This window comes from Dipodomys ordii, unplaced genomic scaffold (assembly GCF_000151885.1).
Source record: "Dipodomys ordii isolate 6190 unplaced genomic scaffold, Dord_2.0 Scaffold7, whole genome shotgun sequence".
Classification (NCBI taxonomy): Eukaryota; Metazoa; Chordata; class Mammalia; order Rodentia; family Heteromyidae; genus Dipodomys; species Dipodomys ordii.
Window position 1 is genome coordinate 14,431,680 of NW_012267223.1, and position 14,160 is coordinate 14,445,839.

The window sequence follows — 14,160 nt, forward strand, 5'->3', positions numbered from 1 at the left end:
CTGATCCTTAATTTACTGATACTTCATGTTGATTATTTCCATTTTGTAATCCAAGTTCGTTCTTCCTAACTCCTTAATCCCTTAAGGAGTAGTCTTGTTTATTGAGCCTCAGCACTCGGGCTTTAGGATATCTCTTAAGCATTTTACTTGTAAAATATTAAAGAAGTAATGGTAACAGGAGTAATTTATTAAAGTTTCTTTGTCAAGGAGAAATAAATGATATACAGTAAAAGCACCTGCAGACCCATGTTCACCATAGACAAGTCCCTGGTGTTTGAAGTCTAACCTCACCCATAACCCTCTATATGTTGGCTCCAATCTTCCTTTCTTGATAGGTTTCCTTCTGTTTCCTGACATCCTTTGTGATATCTACCTTTCTGCTTTGTTCAGATTGTCCTCTGTGACTGGGATATCCCTACCTCCACTCTTCTTCGATTATATGAATCTTATTTATTCCTGAAGATGAGATAGATCAATAGCCATACCTTCCCCAATCCTTTTCTGACTGGTCTATCTTTACACATGTGAATTGTCCTATCCTCTATTTAAATTATAATTTCTCTTCCAGATTTGACTATAAGAACCACCTGAGCTTCATAAGCATGGACAGATTCTTAAGTGTTATCAAACCTAGTGAATCATAATCTATGGAATCTCAGGGGCAAAAACACCAGTGTATCCAGATAAAACACCCTGGTCCTTTTTATGCCTAATGTCTAAAGCTGCATTTTTTTATTGTTTTGGTGGATTGTGATATTTTCTTCTAAATTACATTGCTTATAGTTTGGAACAGATTTTCATGTTCATATCCTCTGAATTTCTCAGCACAGTTATTTGCATAAAGTAGGTGCTTGATGCATAAGTAAGTGATGTAGCTTATCCAAGGAGCTAAAAATAATTATTAAAAAGAAATCTATCCAAGCAATCCTGACAAATGCTATCTCTTCTTGGCTTTACTCTTTTTCTTTCTTTCCTTTTTTCTAAAATATCTTCTATCATTCCTCTGGGGATGTCTTAGATTCCAAAATCTTTCAGGAAATAGGAAATGAATTAATTTAATGCCAATATTTTATACCTCTGGGAAACTCTACATCTGGATCAATTCAGATGTGCTGTTTGGGGTGGGAAAAGGGGACGGTCATTCATTCTAATAGAATCACAGAGCCCAGAGAATATGAAAATCATGACTGTAAAATGATCTCCTCCCTGTGTATGAAGATAGAAAGACATCAAATTGCCCTGGGTGATTTGTTCTTACAATTGTTCATGGAGATTTATTCAACTTCAAGTCTCTTCTAAGTTTTCCAAAGAAAGATAAGGCCAAATTACCTGCTGGTGCCTAATCTTTTGGTGTGATTACTTCAGAGAACACTTTGGGGGCAGTTTTCTGCTTTGATGCTATTATGGTGCATTCACCAGTTAACAATGGGGAGATGATTGTCATTCTGGGGATCCATCGGAACCACACAATGGTTTCTGATTAGGATAAGACCACAATTGTTGTTGATTAGAGTTATGCATGGTGCTTGGCTGTCAGTGCCCCATATCTTCTTAGAAAAAGGTGGCACCTGTAAAAAAAAGAAAAATCAATAATTCATGAGCTGAGAAAGCTCCCAGAGAGTGTTTCTGTTAGGTGCAGAAGGGAAGACAGGATCAAAGTTTCTCAGCCTCCAAGTTTCTCATTACATTCCTATGAAAGAGTTTATATCAAGCACCTGTGTTGTGCCTTTCACTATACCAGCAGCTGTTAATGGATAAGACAAGATAAATGTAAGGCATTATCCCCTCACTCTCAAGTAGTTTATAATCTCATTGTATGGGACAATCTCTTTTAAATGTACACAATTGCAAGTCAATGCAAGTCATCCTGTGGGCAGCTTGCCAAATTTGTTATGTAAATTCAGAATGTGATCAGGTTTAGAAAAATCAGAAAATGTAGCATCCTTATAGAGGATTGGGTTGAAGTTGGTCCTTGCAGTATCTGGGAGTAAAATGAAATAAGCAAATAAGAAACAAGACCACTGACAGACCTGTTTATGTCTCTCTCTCTCTCCCTCCCTCCCTCCCTCTCTCTCTCTCTCTCTCTCCCTCCCTCCCTCTCTCTCTCTCTCTCTTTCTTTCCCTTTCTTTCTTTCTTTTCCTTCTTAAGCCTGGGTGTTGAATGCTGAATAGGAAGTCTAAGTATTTTTAAGTGTACATCTTGAGTATTTCATGAATGTAAGTTGTGTTCATTACTCCTAAAGGTGCCAGAACATTAACAACAGTGGTATCTCAATTAGTCTTCTCAAAGAGATTTTATTTGCCATTGAGCTATTCATTATCTTCATCAATGACAGTCTTGGAGATCACTCATTTGCAATTTTTGCATGCTGGTATTTTTCTGCAGTCTCTCTTTGTGAGTATATTTCTCTGTCTGTCTGTTCTTTCTCTGTCTGCTCAAAAAAGGATTTAAATTGTCAGGCTGAAAAATACTAGCACTTGAGTACAGTTTGTTCACAAATAAAATAAAATAAAATTAAAAAAAAATACTAGCACTTGAGAGAGTTTATTAAGTCCAGAGCCAATGAGCTTGGTTCATACCAATGCCATTAAAAGACTGGGTGTCATAGAAGCTAGCAGCAAGACACTTTGTTGTAGCATTGAAAAAATGAGACAGAGATTTTTGAAGTGTGAAGTGGACATTCTGTTTCTGTAGTCCAAAATGTGTTAGGAGGAAGATTTGGGCAGTGGAAGGATGGAGAAGAACATTTAGTAAAAAGGAGGGCAAGTTTGTTTAAGTGGTAGTTTTCAGAGTCCCTTGGCATCCATCTACTTTCTGAGAGTCAGGGCAAAGGAATGAGATGGGACTTTCCATAGGGGGAGATTTTTTTGTTGTTATGTATTGCCTTTTTTACTGTTTTATTTATTTTTTTCTTAAATGAAGCTTTCCATGAACCCACATCTGGACTATTTAGAGATTCTGCAGGCATGGATGGACCAGATGGTTTTTAAGACCTCATCCCACTCCTGATTTGAGAGTCATTGTTTCCAGAGAAAGCAGTTTGGTTGGATTTAAGCATAGTCAAAGTATAGACTCTGTTGAATATTCTACAGTGTTGATCTAACACACATTTCCTAGTATTTAAACTGGCTCATTTCCCTCCCCTCCCCTAGTCCTTTCATCCCTCCATCCAATCATCTTCTAAGTGGCAGGATACCAGGACACAGAGAGATTAGACATGGCCCCTTAGGATGTTGAGGAGTTTATCATCTGATGATACAGACAGCAAGCTAATAAACACAATGTGTAAGGGAAACAGTAACAAAAGACAACCAAACCAGAACCAGACGTCAGAAATGCTCTCAGAGTAGTGCTCAGGTTTTGAAGCCTTATGAGACTTTCCTAGGTAAAACATGGAAAGGCTTGTAGATGATACTTCACAGAACTTCTATTAGTATGACTGGAGAAATTTGTTTTTGTACATTGCACCTTATTGGAGTGTGCTGCAGACAGTGTAAATACACGTGCCATCATGATTATGACTTCAGGGAGGAAAGTGTCCCAAGGCAAAACAATTCATTGAATCACCTATACTTTTCCTGTGTCAGCTGGATTTTAATAAGAATTTTTTCATAATAACTTGATCAACCTGAACTTTGATCAGAACACTCTGTTGTATTGTCTTGGCCCTTGGCAAGAGACTCAGAAAGACAGAATACTATTCCTGCTGATACACATCTTGAATCTTCAGTTGTCTTGTTTCTGGGGGTGACATAGTGACTATTTGATTAAATATTGGTGGTCACTTGAAATAGTCATGTTAAGAGAAATTGTACATATTCTGCTACTGCTACCATGGCATTAAAACATATGTCTATCCATAAAAGAGACTCCCAAGTCCTCTAAGGGACATTTCTTGAACTCTGGGCCTGGGCGCTGTCCCCCAGCTCTTCAGCTCAAGGCAAGCGCTCTACCACTTGAACTACAGCGCCACTTCCAGTTTTCTGGTGGTTTATTGGAGATAGGTGTCTCACCTTCTCTCCTGCCCTGGCTTGCTTTGAACCTCAATCCTCAGATCTCAGCCTCCTGAGCAGCTAGGATTACAGGCGTGAGCCACCAAGCGCCTGGCTTCTAAGGGACATTTCTTAAGGTAACTCCTCTTTTAGTCCTTAAAAGAAAAAAACCCCACTATTTTGGGGCTGAGGCTTGAACTTGGGGCCAGAGTACTCTCCTTGGTTTTTTTCCCCTACTCAAAGCTGGTGCTCTATCACTTGAGCCACGCCCCCATTTCTGGATTTTTGCTGGTTAATTGGAAATAAGAATCTATGGACTTTTCTGTCACAGTTGGCTTAGAAGCATGATCCTCAAATCTCAGCCTCCTGAGTAGCCAGGATGAAAAGCGTGAAGTCACCAGAGCCAGGCAGCACTCTTTTTCACGTCATAGAGTTTCTGTGAGGATCAAATAAGGCCAAATGTGCCAAAGGCAAACTTTCAGAACATTGTGCTTTTGTTTCAGAAATTCCAACATATTCCTCTTTGGCAATTCTGGCTTTTTAATCTGTTCCACAATCCTCTTAATTTTAAGTTTCTTGTCTTGTCACTTTGAAGCTAACATTTCACATACAATGAAATACTGTCTTAAGATAAAACTGATTCTGCCTAACCATTTGCCGTCTCTTTTTTAAGACACTGCCAGCCAAGATCTCTCTTGTTGATCTGTGACAAATTTCAGAGCCAATTTTTTTTTTATGCCTAGGTCACTTAAGATTCTCTGTGATTTGTTGGATGGTCTAGGAGCTGAATTACAGTAGGGATGATAGTAGGCACAATATGTGGATATATGAAGCCTCTATGTGCTTCAAGTGCTGCAGATTCAGACCTGGTAATAACACATGAAGGAAATAGAAGGCATGGTTCCAACATAATGGCCCTTGTGGAAATCATGAAGCTTTTTTTTTTTTTTTCCTGATCATGGAGTTTGAAATGAGGACCTGGGTGCTGTCATCCCTTAGCTCTTCAGCTGAAGCTAGTGCTCTACCACTTGAGCCACAGCGTCACTTCCGGTTTTCTGGTGGTTAATTGGCGATAAGAGTCTCACAGACTTTCCTGCCTGGGCTGGCTTTGAACCTTGATCCTCAGATCTCAGCCTCCTGAGTAGCTAGGATTACAGGGGTGAGCCACTGGTGCCTGGCATGACATTTTGAGCTTGAAAGAAATCTTAGGAAAAACCCAGTTCAGCCACATCTTTTCCACATGTTGTGGATTGATTTTGGCAAAGTCTGCGCCAAACTCATCTTTCAGGTTTGAACTTTTTTTCTCCTCGTTGTCGTCATCCTCCTCCTCCTCTCCCTCCCTCTCCCCCTCTTCCTCCTCCTCCGTTTTAGTATTTTCAATTTCAGTGTACAGATATATTTTTGTTTGCTTCATAATCTAGCATCAGATTTGCAATTGCTGCTTTTGAAACCACTGTTTTGATTCCTCTTATTCAGTTCAGAAGTTCATCCATGAACCAGGAACATTTTTTTTTTTAATTTACCCTTTCAGTATTATACTCTTGAGAAAAATTTGGACAAAAAAACATTTAATGCTTTATGGTGAACGAATGATTTCTTTTGGTATGCCTTTATGTGACATAGATTAAATGAGTATGTTAAAGTAGGACTTTAAAAAGTCTTAGTCTTTCTATTATTTGGCAGTGAGATGTCATGTCAGTATGTCACTTAATGTTCCATAATCTTAATTTATTTTTCTGCAGAATGATGATGCTGCGGCCTACCATGTAAGGTCACTGTATTCTTGTTTACAAGGTCCAAAGGAATCTGTGAATGACCTAGCTCAAATTGGAATGGTAGCTCTGCCTCATTATTGAACTGCATTCTTCAGAGCCCTCAAATGTGCTGCCTCCAGTAGCTAGTTGAGTCAAGTCATCTATAATTGCAACACCATTTGATGGTTCCATATATGATGCAAGAGTCTTTCTGGAAGCTTCTTACACAAGATTATCAATTATTTTCCTTAGTGACATGGTAGTTAACAGGTATGTTCTAATCCCTAAAAACTTTGACATTAGAAATGAAGAAAAGTTATCCATCTCAAAGCAAAAATCACAAATTAAGTGATGTTATAAGGAAATGGAGACACATGAAAATAACAGAGAGGGCTTGGCATTCAGAGCCTTAAAATAAACTAGCGTTTCTTTTGAATGCTCATTTTGAAGCAGAATTTTCGTGACTTCCCCCAAGTCTATGTCCATGCTAATGTTAACAGATGTCCCTTCTTCCAAAACAGGCGAGCTTGGCAGCTCTTCCCTGTTCGCAAATTTAATTATGGCTGCAAATGCGATAATGGAGTAACCTTTCCAAGTTTTAATTGGATCTGCATTTGGCACAAGCAACCTTCGTTTTTCCCACCATATGGGTCACGGTGGTGGAAGGTGCCCCCGTGCCCTTGCTGTGAGATCTTCAACTCTTGATTATCTGTGGAGGAATCAGCCATGTTGTGTTTGAGCCAGCTTTCTCTGCTCCTTGTGTGTGGCAGGCCTGCCTTTTCACATTGTCACTTGGTTCAGTCTCGGCAACTAGAGACAGAGTTTAATATTTACTTGGCAGAACATCAACTATGAGTGTCATGCAAACTTACTCACCATGCCCTTCCATTACATAATCCAGTCCAAACAGAATTTCATGTGTGTTTAGATGCATGAACGGCTTTATGATTTTTCAGGTTGTGGAGCAACTTGTGTGATCCAAGTACCAGCTCTATGGCTCGGGGAGGTAGATGTTGCAGATAGACAAACACTGCATCAAACAGGTTGAGTGACATTTCCAAGGTCCTATCAGGAAGGAGTATGACTTCAGCCTTAAGTCAGTTTCAGCAAATGTGCGGTTATTTAGACCATCATCTATTACCTACTCTGCCGGTTCTTTTTACTAGTACAGAGAATGGAGAATCTTATTTGAATAAACCAGGAGAGGGACAGGGTATACAAGAGAAGAAGGAAGGAAATCTCAGTATCATAATTGTTAACTTCACACTTCTCTCTTCCTTTTCATAGAATGAATTATTTCCTTTTATGCTTTCAATCAAAGCTTGTGTGGCAGGACTGTGGTGTTGAGCAGTTCTTGAGGAAAGAGCAGGCAGGCATAAAGTATTAATGAGAAGGAACTAAAAAGACTTAGGAATACAACCTATGCCTTAGGACACTAAAATGGTTGCTATGGATGGGCAAAATTTCTATCCCACAACATGTACTGGGTCTTTCTTAGCTGACTGCTAGATAGTTGGTTGGCTTTAGGCAGAAAAAGATGACTAAAATACATTGCCTTTAAAGTATTTATTCGGTAGTGCAAAAGAAAGACATAGACTAAAGAGTCTGCTATCTAGTAAATAGAAAAGTAAAATTTAAGGTGCCATAGGAACCAGAGGAGGGGAAAGCAGTTCAGTATGGAATTTTCATTCTTTCCCGCTTAATTTGGGCACTGGTGAGTCTTTAATAGAGTTGTGAAATTAAAGAAAACCTGAAGTCAAATAAAGACATGACTCCAAATGAAATCATTTTTATGTAGAACTACTTAATCTTGCAAAACCATAGAAGAATCCTTTATAATCCATTGCTTGGACCCTATTTGGAAAGAGTCTTTTTGCTTATGGTGTGAAGAGTCAGCACAGGAACATGATGCTAACTAAAGTAGAGAAGTGGCCCTCAGCGGAACCTGCCCAGACCACTGGAAAGGGAGGGGAAAGAGAAAGGGGAGGCAGGTTCAGATCCAAACAACTCAAGACCAATTTAGAAGCATGCTTTGATTGTTGTGTCCCTTCTGGATGATTCCAAGGCTCAATGAATGAGCCTGTGCTGGGCACCGGCTGGCTCCAGGGAGAGCTATGCACAATGTAACTTTGGCGGCTGGAAGGGATGAAGCCACTTTGCCCACTGCCATGTGATGTCTCGGTGTAGGCCAGGAGGTGGCTCCTTCGGTTGGTCAAAAACTCATTGGCAGGCTGCGAGGAGACATCTCCTAGGAGGCTGAGCATTTTCTGGAACCTGCCTTCATTTCCTCCTGCCAAAATAGGAGGATTTACCCACAGGCAAAAAGATGAAAAATAATGACATTTCAAAAGATGAGGATGCTTTAAAAAATGTGGATTTAATTAAGCATTCTTACTGTTTGGGGGATGGAGGGATTCAGAGCGTCACGTGTAAGAGCTGCTCCTGTTCTAGAACTTGCCTGGACACTATGGTTCCAACAGGGCTGCTCTTTGGCTTTTCTCTGGCCAAGTGGATGAACAATATGGAAATGTTCTATCCTCCCTTCTCTCCCTCCTGTTCTTTCTCTTTCCAAATTGCAGAGAACATTTTTATCATCTCAATCATCCTGAAGAAGCATTATTTGTCCCCAGAATCTCACAGATCCTTTATCAGTCCCATCTTATGGCTTTTAGACTTATTTTCTCATTTTAAAGGGCTTGAAAAATGGGTCCCTCTGTCCTGCAAAGAGGCAAATATCAAGCAATCCTCTGGCTCCTCTTCTTTGAAAATGGATCTTTTGCTACAGATTGCTGAATCTGTAGCAGACACTTGATTCCGAATCTCAGGTCTGAGGTTCTCACTCATGAAACTATGGAATGAGCAGTTATGCCCGCATGCACTTGTGCCCCCGTGGGAAGTAGCAGTGGTATTTAGAAAGTAGTAATTTCACACTTACCAGGTTCAGTCCAATGACAAACAAATACAATGTAGCCCATCAGTGTAATTGCTTTGCATGTGGATGAACAGAATTATAATTCTGTAAATGACAGTACTTGAATTTATATAGTGCCTTTAAAAAATACTTCCGGATCTACCTCACTTTCAGAAATGATTTAAAAATATGCATATTTCTTACTAGATCATTATACATTCTAAGAAACAATAGCTACAGCAATAGCAACAAAAGCAGCAATAATCATAACCTTGATAGATCACATTTATTAGGTATTTACTGGCAGCAGGCAGTTCTAAGCATTTTACCTGTGTGACTTAATGTCTTTTATCCTTTATAAAACTCTGTTAGATACAATTGTTATTCTCATTTTACACAGGAGAAAACTGTGGCTCAGAGAGGTTAAGCAACTTGTTAAAGTCACATGACCAATAAACGGGTAAAGATGGTCTCTTTGTTTTTGTTTTGGGGCTTAAACTCAGGGCCTGGATGCTGTCCTTCAGCTTTTGTGCTCAAGACTAACGCTCTACCACTTTGAGCTACAGCTCCACTTCCAGTTTTTAGATGGTTAATTGGAAATCAGAGTCTCATGGACTTTCCTGCCAGGGCCGGCTTCGAACCATGATCTTCAGATCTCAGCTTCCTGAGTAGCTAGGATTACAGGCATGAACCACCAGTACCTAGCTAAGAATGTCCTTTTGTTAAAAAAAAAATTCCTCAACAATTTATTTAATTTTATCTCTGTTCTCAAATCTTTTATTCCTTTCTATTCTTTGGTAGTATGTACTGCCTTTTTCTCCCTGCATCTGAATGGTACTCTCTGATGGGGGAGGAGGGAAGCCTGGCTAGAATGTTCTATCCAGTGTTTATATTAAAGTATCTACGGAATGTAGGAGAATTCATCAAATCTTTGTGTATGACAAAGGTGGTTTCATTAGACAATGAGAAAGAACAAAGTAAACAACACCTGACTATATGTATTCTTTTTTTTTTTGCAACCAATATGAAAATTCCTCCCCAGATAAAGAACTTATGTGAGAACCTGAAAGATGTCACTAATGCAAGACAGTGCACTGGGGTAGCTGGTGTGTGAGTACCACATGAATGACACTTAAAGGGTATGATTCAGAGGAGGAGGAGGAGCAAAGCCCTGGGAGGTATCCAGTCTCTCCAGACATACAGCCAGTTAGTGTTCAATCAAGGGCTGACCCTGAAGTCTTTCATCTACATGGCCTCAGCTCCAGTTAGGCCAGTGTTGAGTCTGGAGCAAACACCTGCAGGAGGCTTCAGAGGATGAAAGGACAGCTACTGATTTCCAGTTGCTCTAATCATCTAAATAATGAACTCAACTTGATTTAGAAAACTTCAGAGTCAGTATCCTATTAGTTCACTGAATTATTCAGTCAATTGCTTGCTCACTGCAGTAGCTATTTACACTTACTATGTCTAGAGTTCTGCAGTAGACATTCGAAGCCTCAAGGAAGAGCGAAAGAAATAGCCATGAGCAGGCAAACATATATGTACATATATATACATGCATATATATACATATATATATACATGCATATATGCATGCATATATGCATGTATATATACACATATATACACATAAGTATATATACACATGCATATACATATATATAATTTTTAAATATCTTTCTGTGCTCATATCAAAGTTTGAACTTAGACCCTTATAGTCTTATACTCTATCTTTCGTGGACACTCCTGGTGCTTTACCACTTGAGCCGTGTCTCCAAGTAATGTTTGGCTGGTTCATTACAGATGGAATCTCAAGAACTCTTCTTTCCAGACTTGCTTTGAACCTTGATCCTCCAGGCCTCAAATGTGAGATATTGGTGCTCGTCATTTCTTGGTACAACGTGGCATTATGAGAAGTGTTTAAGAAACTATTGCTGATCTTGTAACAAGGAAAAAAAGGAAGGAAAAGAAAAGAAGTCTTGTACTCAACAAGATGAAAGGCGCTTTATTGGTTTTTATTGCAGTCTGTAAGGCAAATCGTGTGGTAGCACATGAATGAGGCAGCTCTCTATCTAAGATGAAGACTTTTAGAAATTGATGAGTATCTTGACCCATTATCCATGTTCTGCTTGTCTACCTGGGTACTAACAAACTTATCACTTTCATTCCCTTGGCAGTTAGGGAGTGAACAGTGTTTAATAGAATGCAGGTACAAGTCACATATGCTTCCTGAAGGGTCTTCCCTCTATCCCCATGGGTAGAATGAGAAGGCTCTATAAGTCTAGAGTTGAGGAAAGCCACAAGATGCCAGAAACTGGAATAAATAACCAACTCCTGATCCGTGATGGATTGTGTGACATGATACATGGGATTAAGTCACTGTGTTTTAGGGGACTGTTACATATAGCTGGATGATGCTATACAAGAGAGGGTTCATTTCTCAAATGATGAGAAGGACAACCCAAAGCATATCAAACGTGGTAGGCATCCAGGCCATGAGGATGCATACCCCAAACAATCAACTAACCAGCCCACCTATCCCTCGGGTCCTTTAAATGTATCATTAAAGTCTATCTATATTCAAATATAATCATGTGTCCAAATTCAAATCGCTAAGGTATTCAAATCGCATCTGCATCATTGGCTAAAAACTGAAAGCATCCAAGATATATTAAAAGAAATGGTTACTGGGGGCAGTGGCTCATACCTGTAATCCTAGCTACTCAGGAGGCTGAGATTTAGGATCATGGTTTAAAGCCAGCTCAGGCAGAAAAGTCCCTCCAAACTCAAAAACTGGAAGTGGTGCTGTGGCCTCAGTGGTAGAGTGCTAGCCTTGAGCACAAAGAGGCTCAAGGACAGTACCCAAGCCCTGAGTTCAAACCCCACAACTGAACAAATAATAGTAGTAATAGTAGGAGTAATAGTAGTCGTAGTAGTAGTAATAATAATAATTAATAATAATAATACGTTGCTTTACAAAGAAAGATTTATTTGGGGTGCCAGAAGTCATTGCATCTAGATAAGATCCAGGTCTGGGGGCTGGGAAGGTGGCTCAGCGGTAGAGCGCTTGCCTTGCATGCGTGAGGCCCTGGGTTCCATTCCTCAGCACCACATAAGCAAAAAGAAAAAAGCCGGAAGTGGCGCTGTGTCTCAAGTGGTAGAGTACTAGCCTTGAGCTGAAGAGCTGAGGGACAGCGCCCAGGCCCAGAGTTCAGGCCCCACAACCAGCCCCCCCCCCCAAAAAAAAAATCCAGGTCTGGCTAGACCAAAGTGCTTAGCTGAAGTTTCATTGTCTCTATTTCTTGTCTGTGCTTTCTCTGTCAATTGCTTCTTAGGTAACATCTCTTTTTGCATTGCCAAGACTGCTGCTGGTAGAATTAGCTTTATGTTCCATTTCCTCACTAAGCAATAGGAGGAACCATTCTTGCTTTGCCAGAATTCAGACAAAACCCTTACAGTTGAAACATGTTGAATGAACTTGGGGCCAGGAATCTATCCTAAGTTAATTCATTTAGTAAGTCTCTAAGATTTAGTTAGACCATTAGTTAGACAGCCTGGATCACATGACAACCATATGAACTAGAAAATAGGAATCATTTAATCAACTGTAGTGCCATCCCATAGAAAGCCTCCCAGGAGGTAGTAGGGGTTGAACTCAGGGCTTTGCATTTGCTGGGAAGGCAGTTGCTCTACTACTTAGGCCATGTTTCCAGTCCTTCTTGCTCTCATTATTTTTGTGAGATAATGTCTTGCTTTTAGCCTGGGCGGTCTGGCCTGCAGTGCTCCTATTTTGGCTTTCTCAGAATGTCTGGGATGACAGGCATGGACTACAACACCTAGCATTTCTTGTTGAATGACCTTTTTTGCCTATATGATACTGAAACAGTGATACTTCCAATTTCAGCCTCGCATGTAGCTGGGATCAGAGGCATGTACCACTACATCTAGACAGTGCCTACTTTCCACTAGACCAGTTCCACACATCAGAAATTTCAGTTATAAAAGCCTCCTTTCTAATATTTATTTATTCTTCTCATTCAAAATAATTCTTATGAGAAACAGAACACAAGTTATAGAAATGTAAAGCCACAAACCAAATAAAAAATCCTCAAACAAATGTACAAATAATTATTGAAAGGATCTTTGGGTAGCTACAAAGAAGAGTTGAATGTGTAGAAGAGTAAGAAATAAAGATAATGTGGGCTGGGAAGTTGGCCCAGTGGTAGAGTGCTTGCCTTGTATGCATGAGGTACCACATAAGCAGAAAAAAGCCAGAAATGGTGCTGTGGCTCAAGTGGTAGAGCGCTAGCCTTGAGCTGAAGAGCTGAGGGACAGCGCCCAGACCCCGAGTTCAAGCCCCCACAACTGACAAAAAAGAAAAAAAATAATGTTAGCCGGGCGCCAGTGCCTCATGCCTGTAATCCTAGCTACTCAGGAGGCTGAGATCTGAGGATCACAGTTCAAAGCCAGCCCGGGCAAGGAAAGTCCATGAGACTCTTATCTCCAATAAACCACTAGAAAACTGGAAGTGGCGCTGTAGCTCAAGTGGTATAGCACTAACCATGAGCTGATTAGCTGAGGGACAGCGCCCCAGCCCAGAGTTCAAGCCCCACTACTGACAAAAAAAAAAAAAAAAGATAATGTTCCAGAGTAAGAGTTTATGGCCTCTCCAGAATAATGGAATCAATGTCACTTTATCACAAAGAATTTCAACCTTTGTCTCTCAAATTAAAACCCCAAATTCTCAGACAGACATTTTTGGTTAGTCTATCGTGGCTCAAGTGGAAATCCTGGATTTGTCAGTTACTTCAGGGAAAGTGACCCATTAACCTGATGTGAAATAATGCCATTTGTCCCTCTTGGAAAGAGAAGGAAATGATGTTCACAGAAGTGAGCTTTCCCCAATATTATATAATTAACAATTGTGGAGGCAATACTTAAAATCTAGTTTGGGTTAGATAATTCTTGCAAATGGTCCCTGTACCTGCCAAACCCATTGAGAAGGGAACCTGAGCTTTACAATCTGGAGATGTCATGACTTTCTTTTCATGTTTGTGGGGCATCTTTGTGTTCGCCTGATTCTTTAGCATTGGCTAGGCTGTGTTTAACACAGCCCAGTCTCTCTCTCCCAGTGAAAAGTCAGTGTCTTGGAGATAAGATAGAAGTCACATGAGAAACAAACATGGGATGTGCTCCAGAGAGTGGCAACCACCACCCTCACCTCCCCTTGGATATTTGTTTTTCCTCCTTAATGAGTTTTCCTGAGAGCTTTTCTCTTACTTTGTGTAGCATTTTGAGGACTCTCTAACCCTACGACTCTACTCCCCATGAACATTTGGGATTCCACATTCCAGGCTCAAACAGTGTTTGTAATCTGTGGGCGGGAGAGTCAGAACATTTCATGGGAAGTGGAAAAGCCATATGGAAAGAAAATGCATTCTGTTGCAGTTGTTGGAGCTGCTCCCTAGACACATACTCTAGACACAGGTTTGATTTATTTTT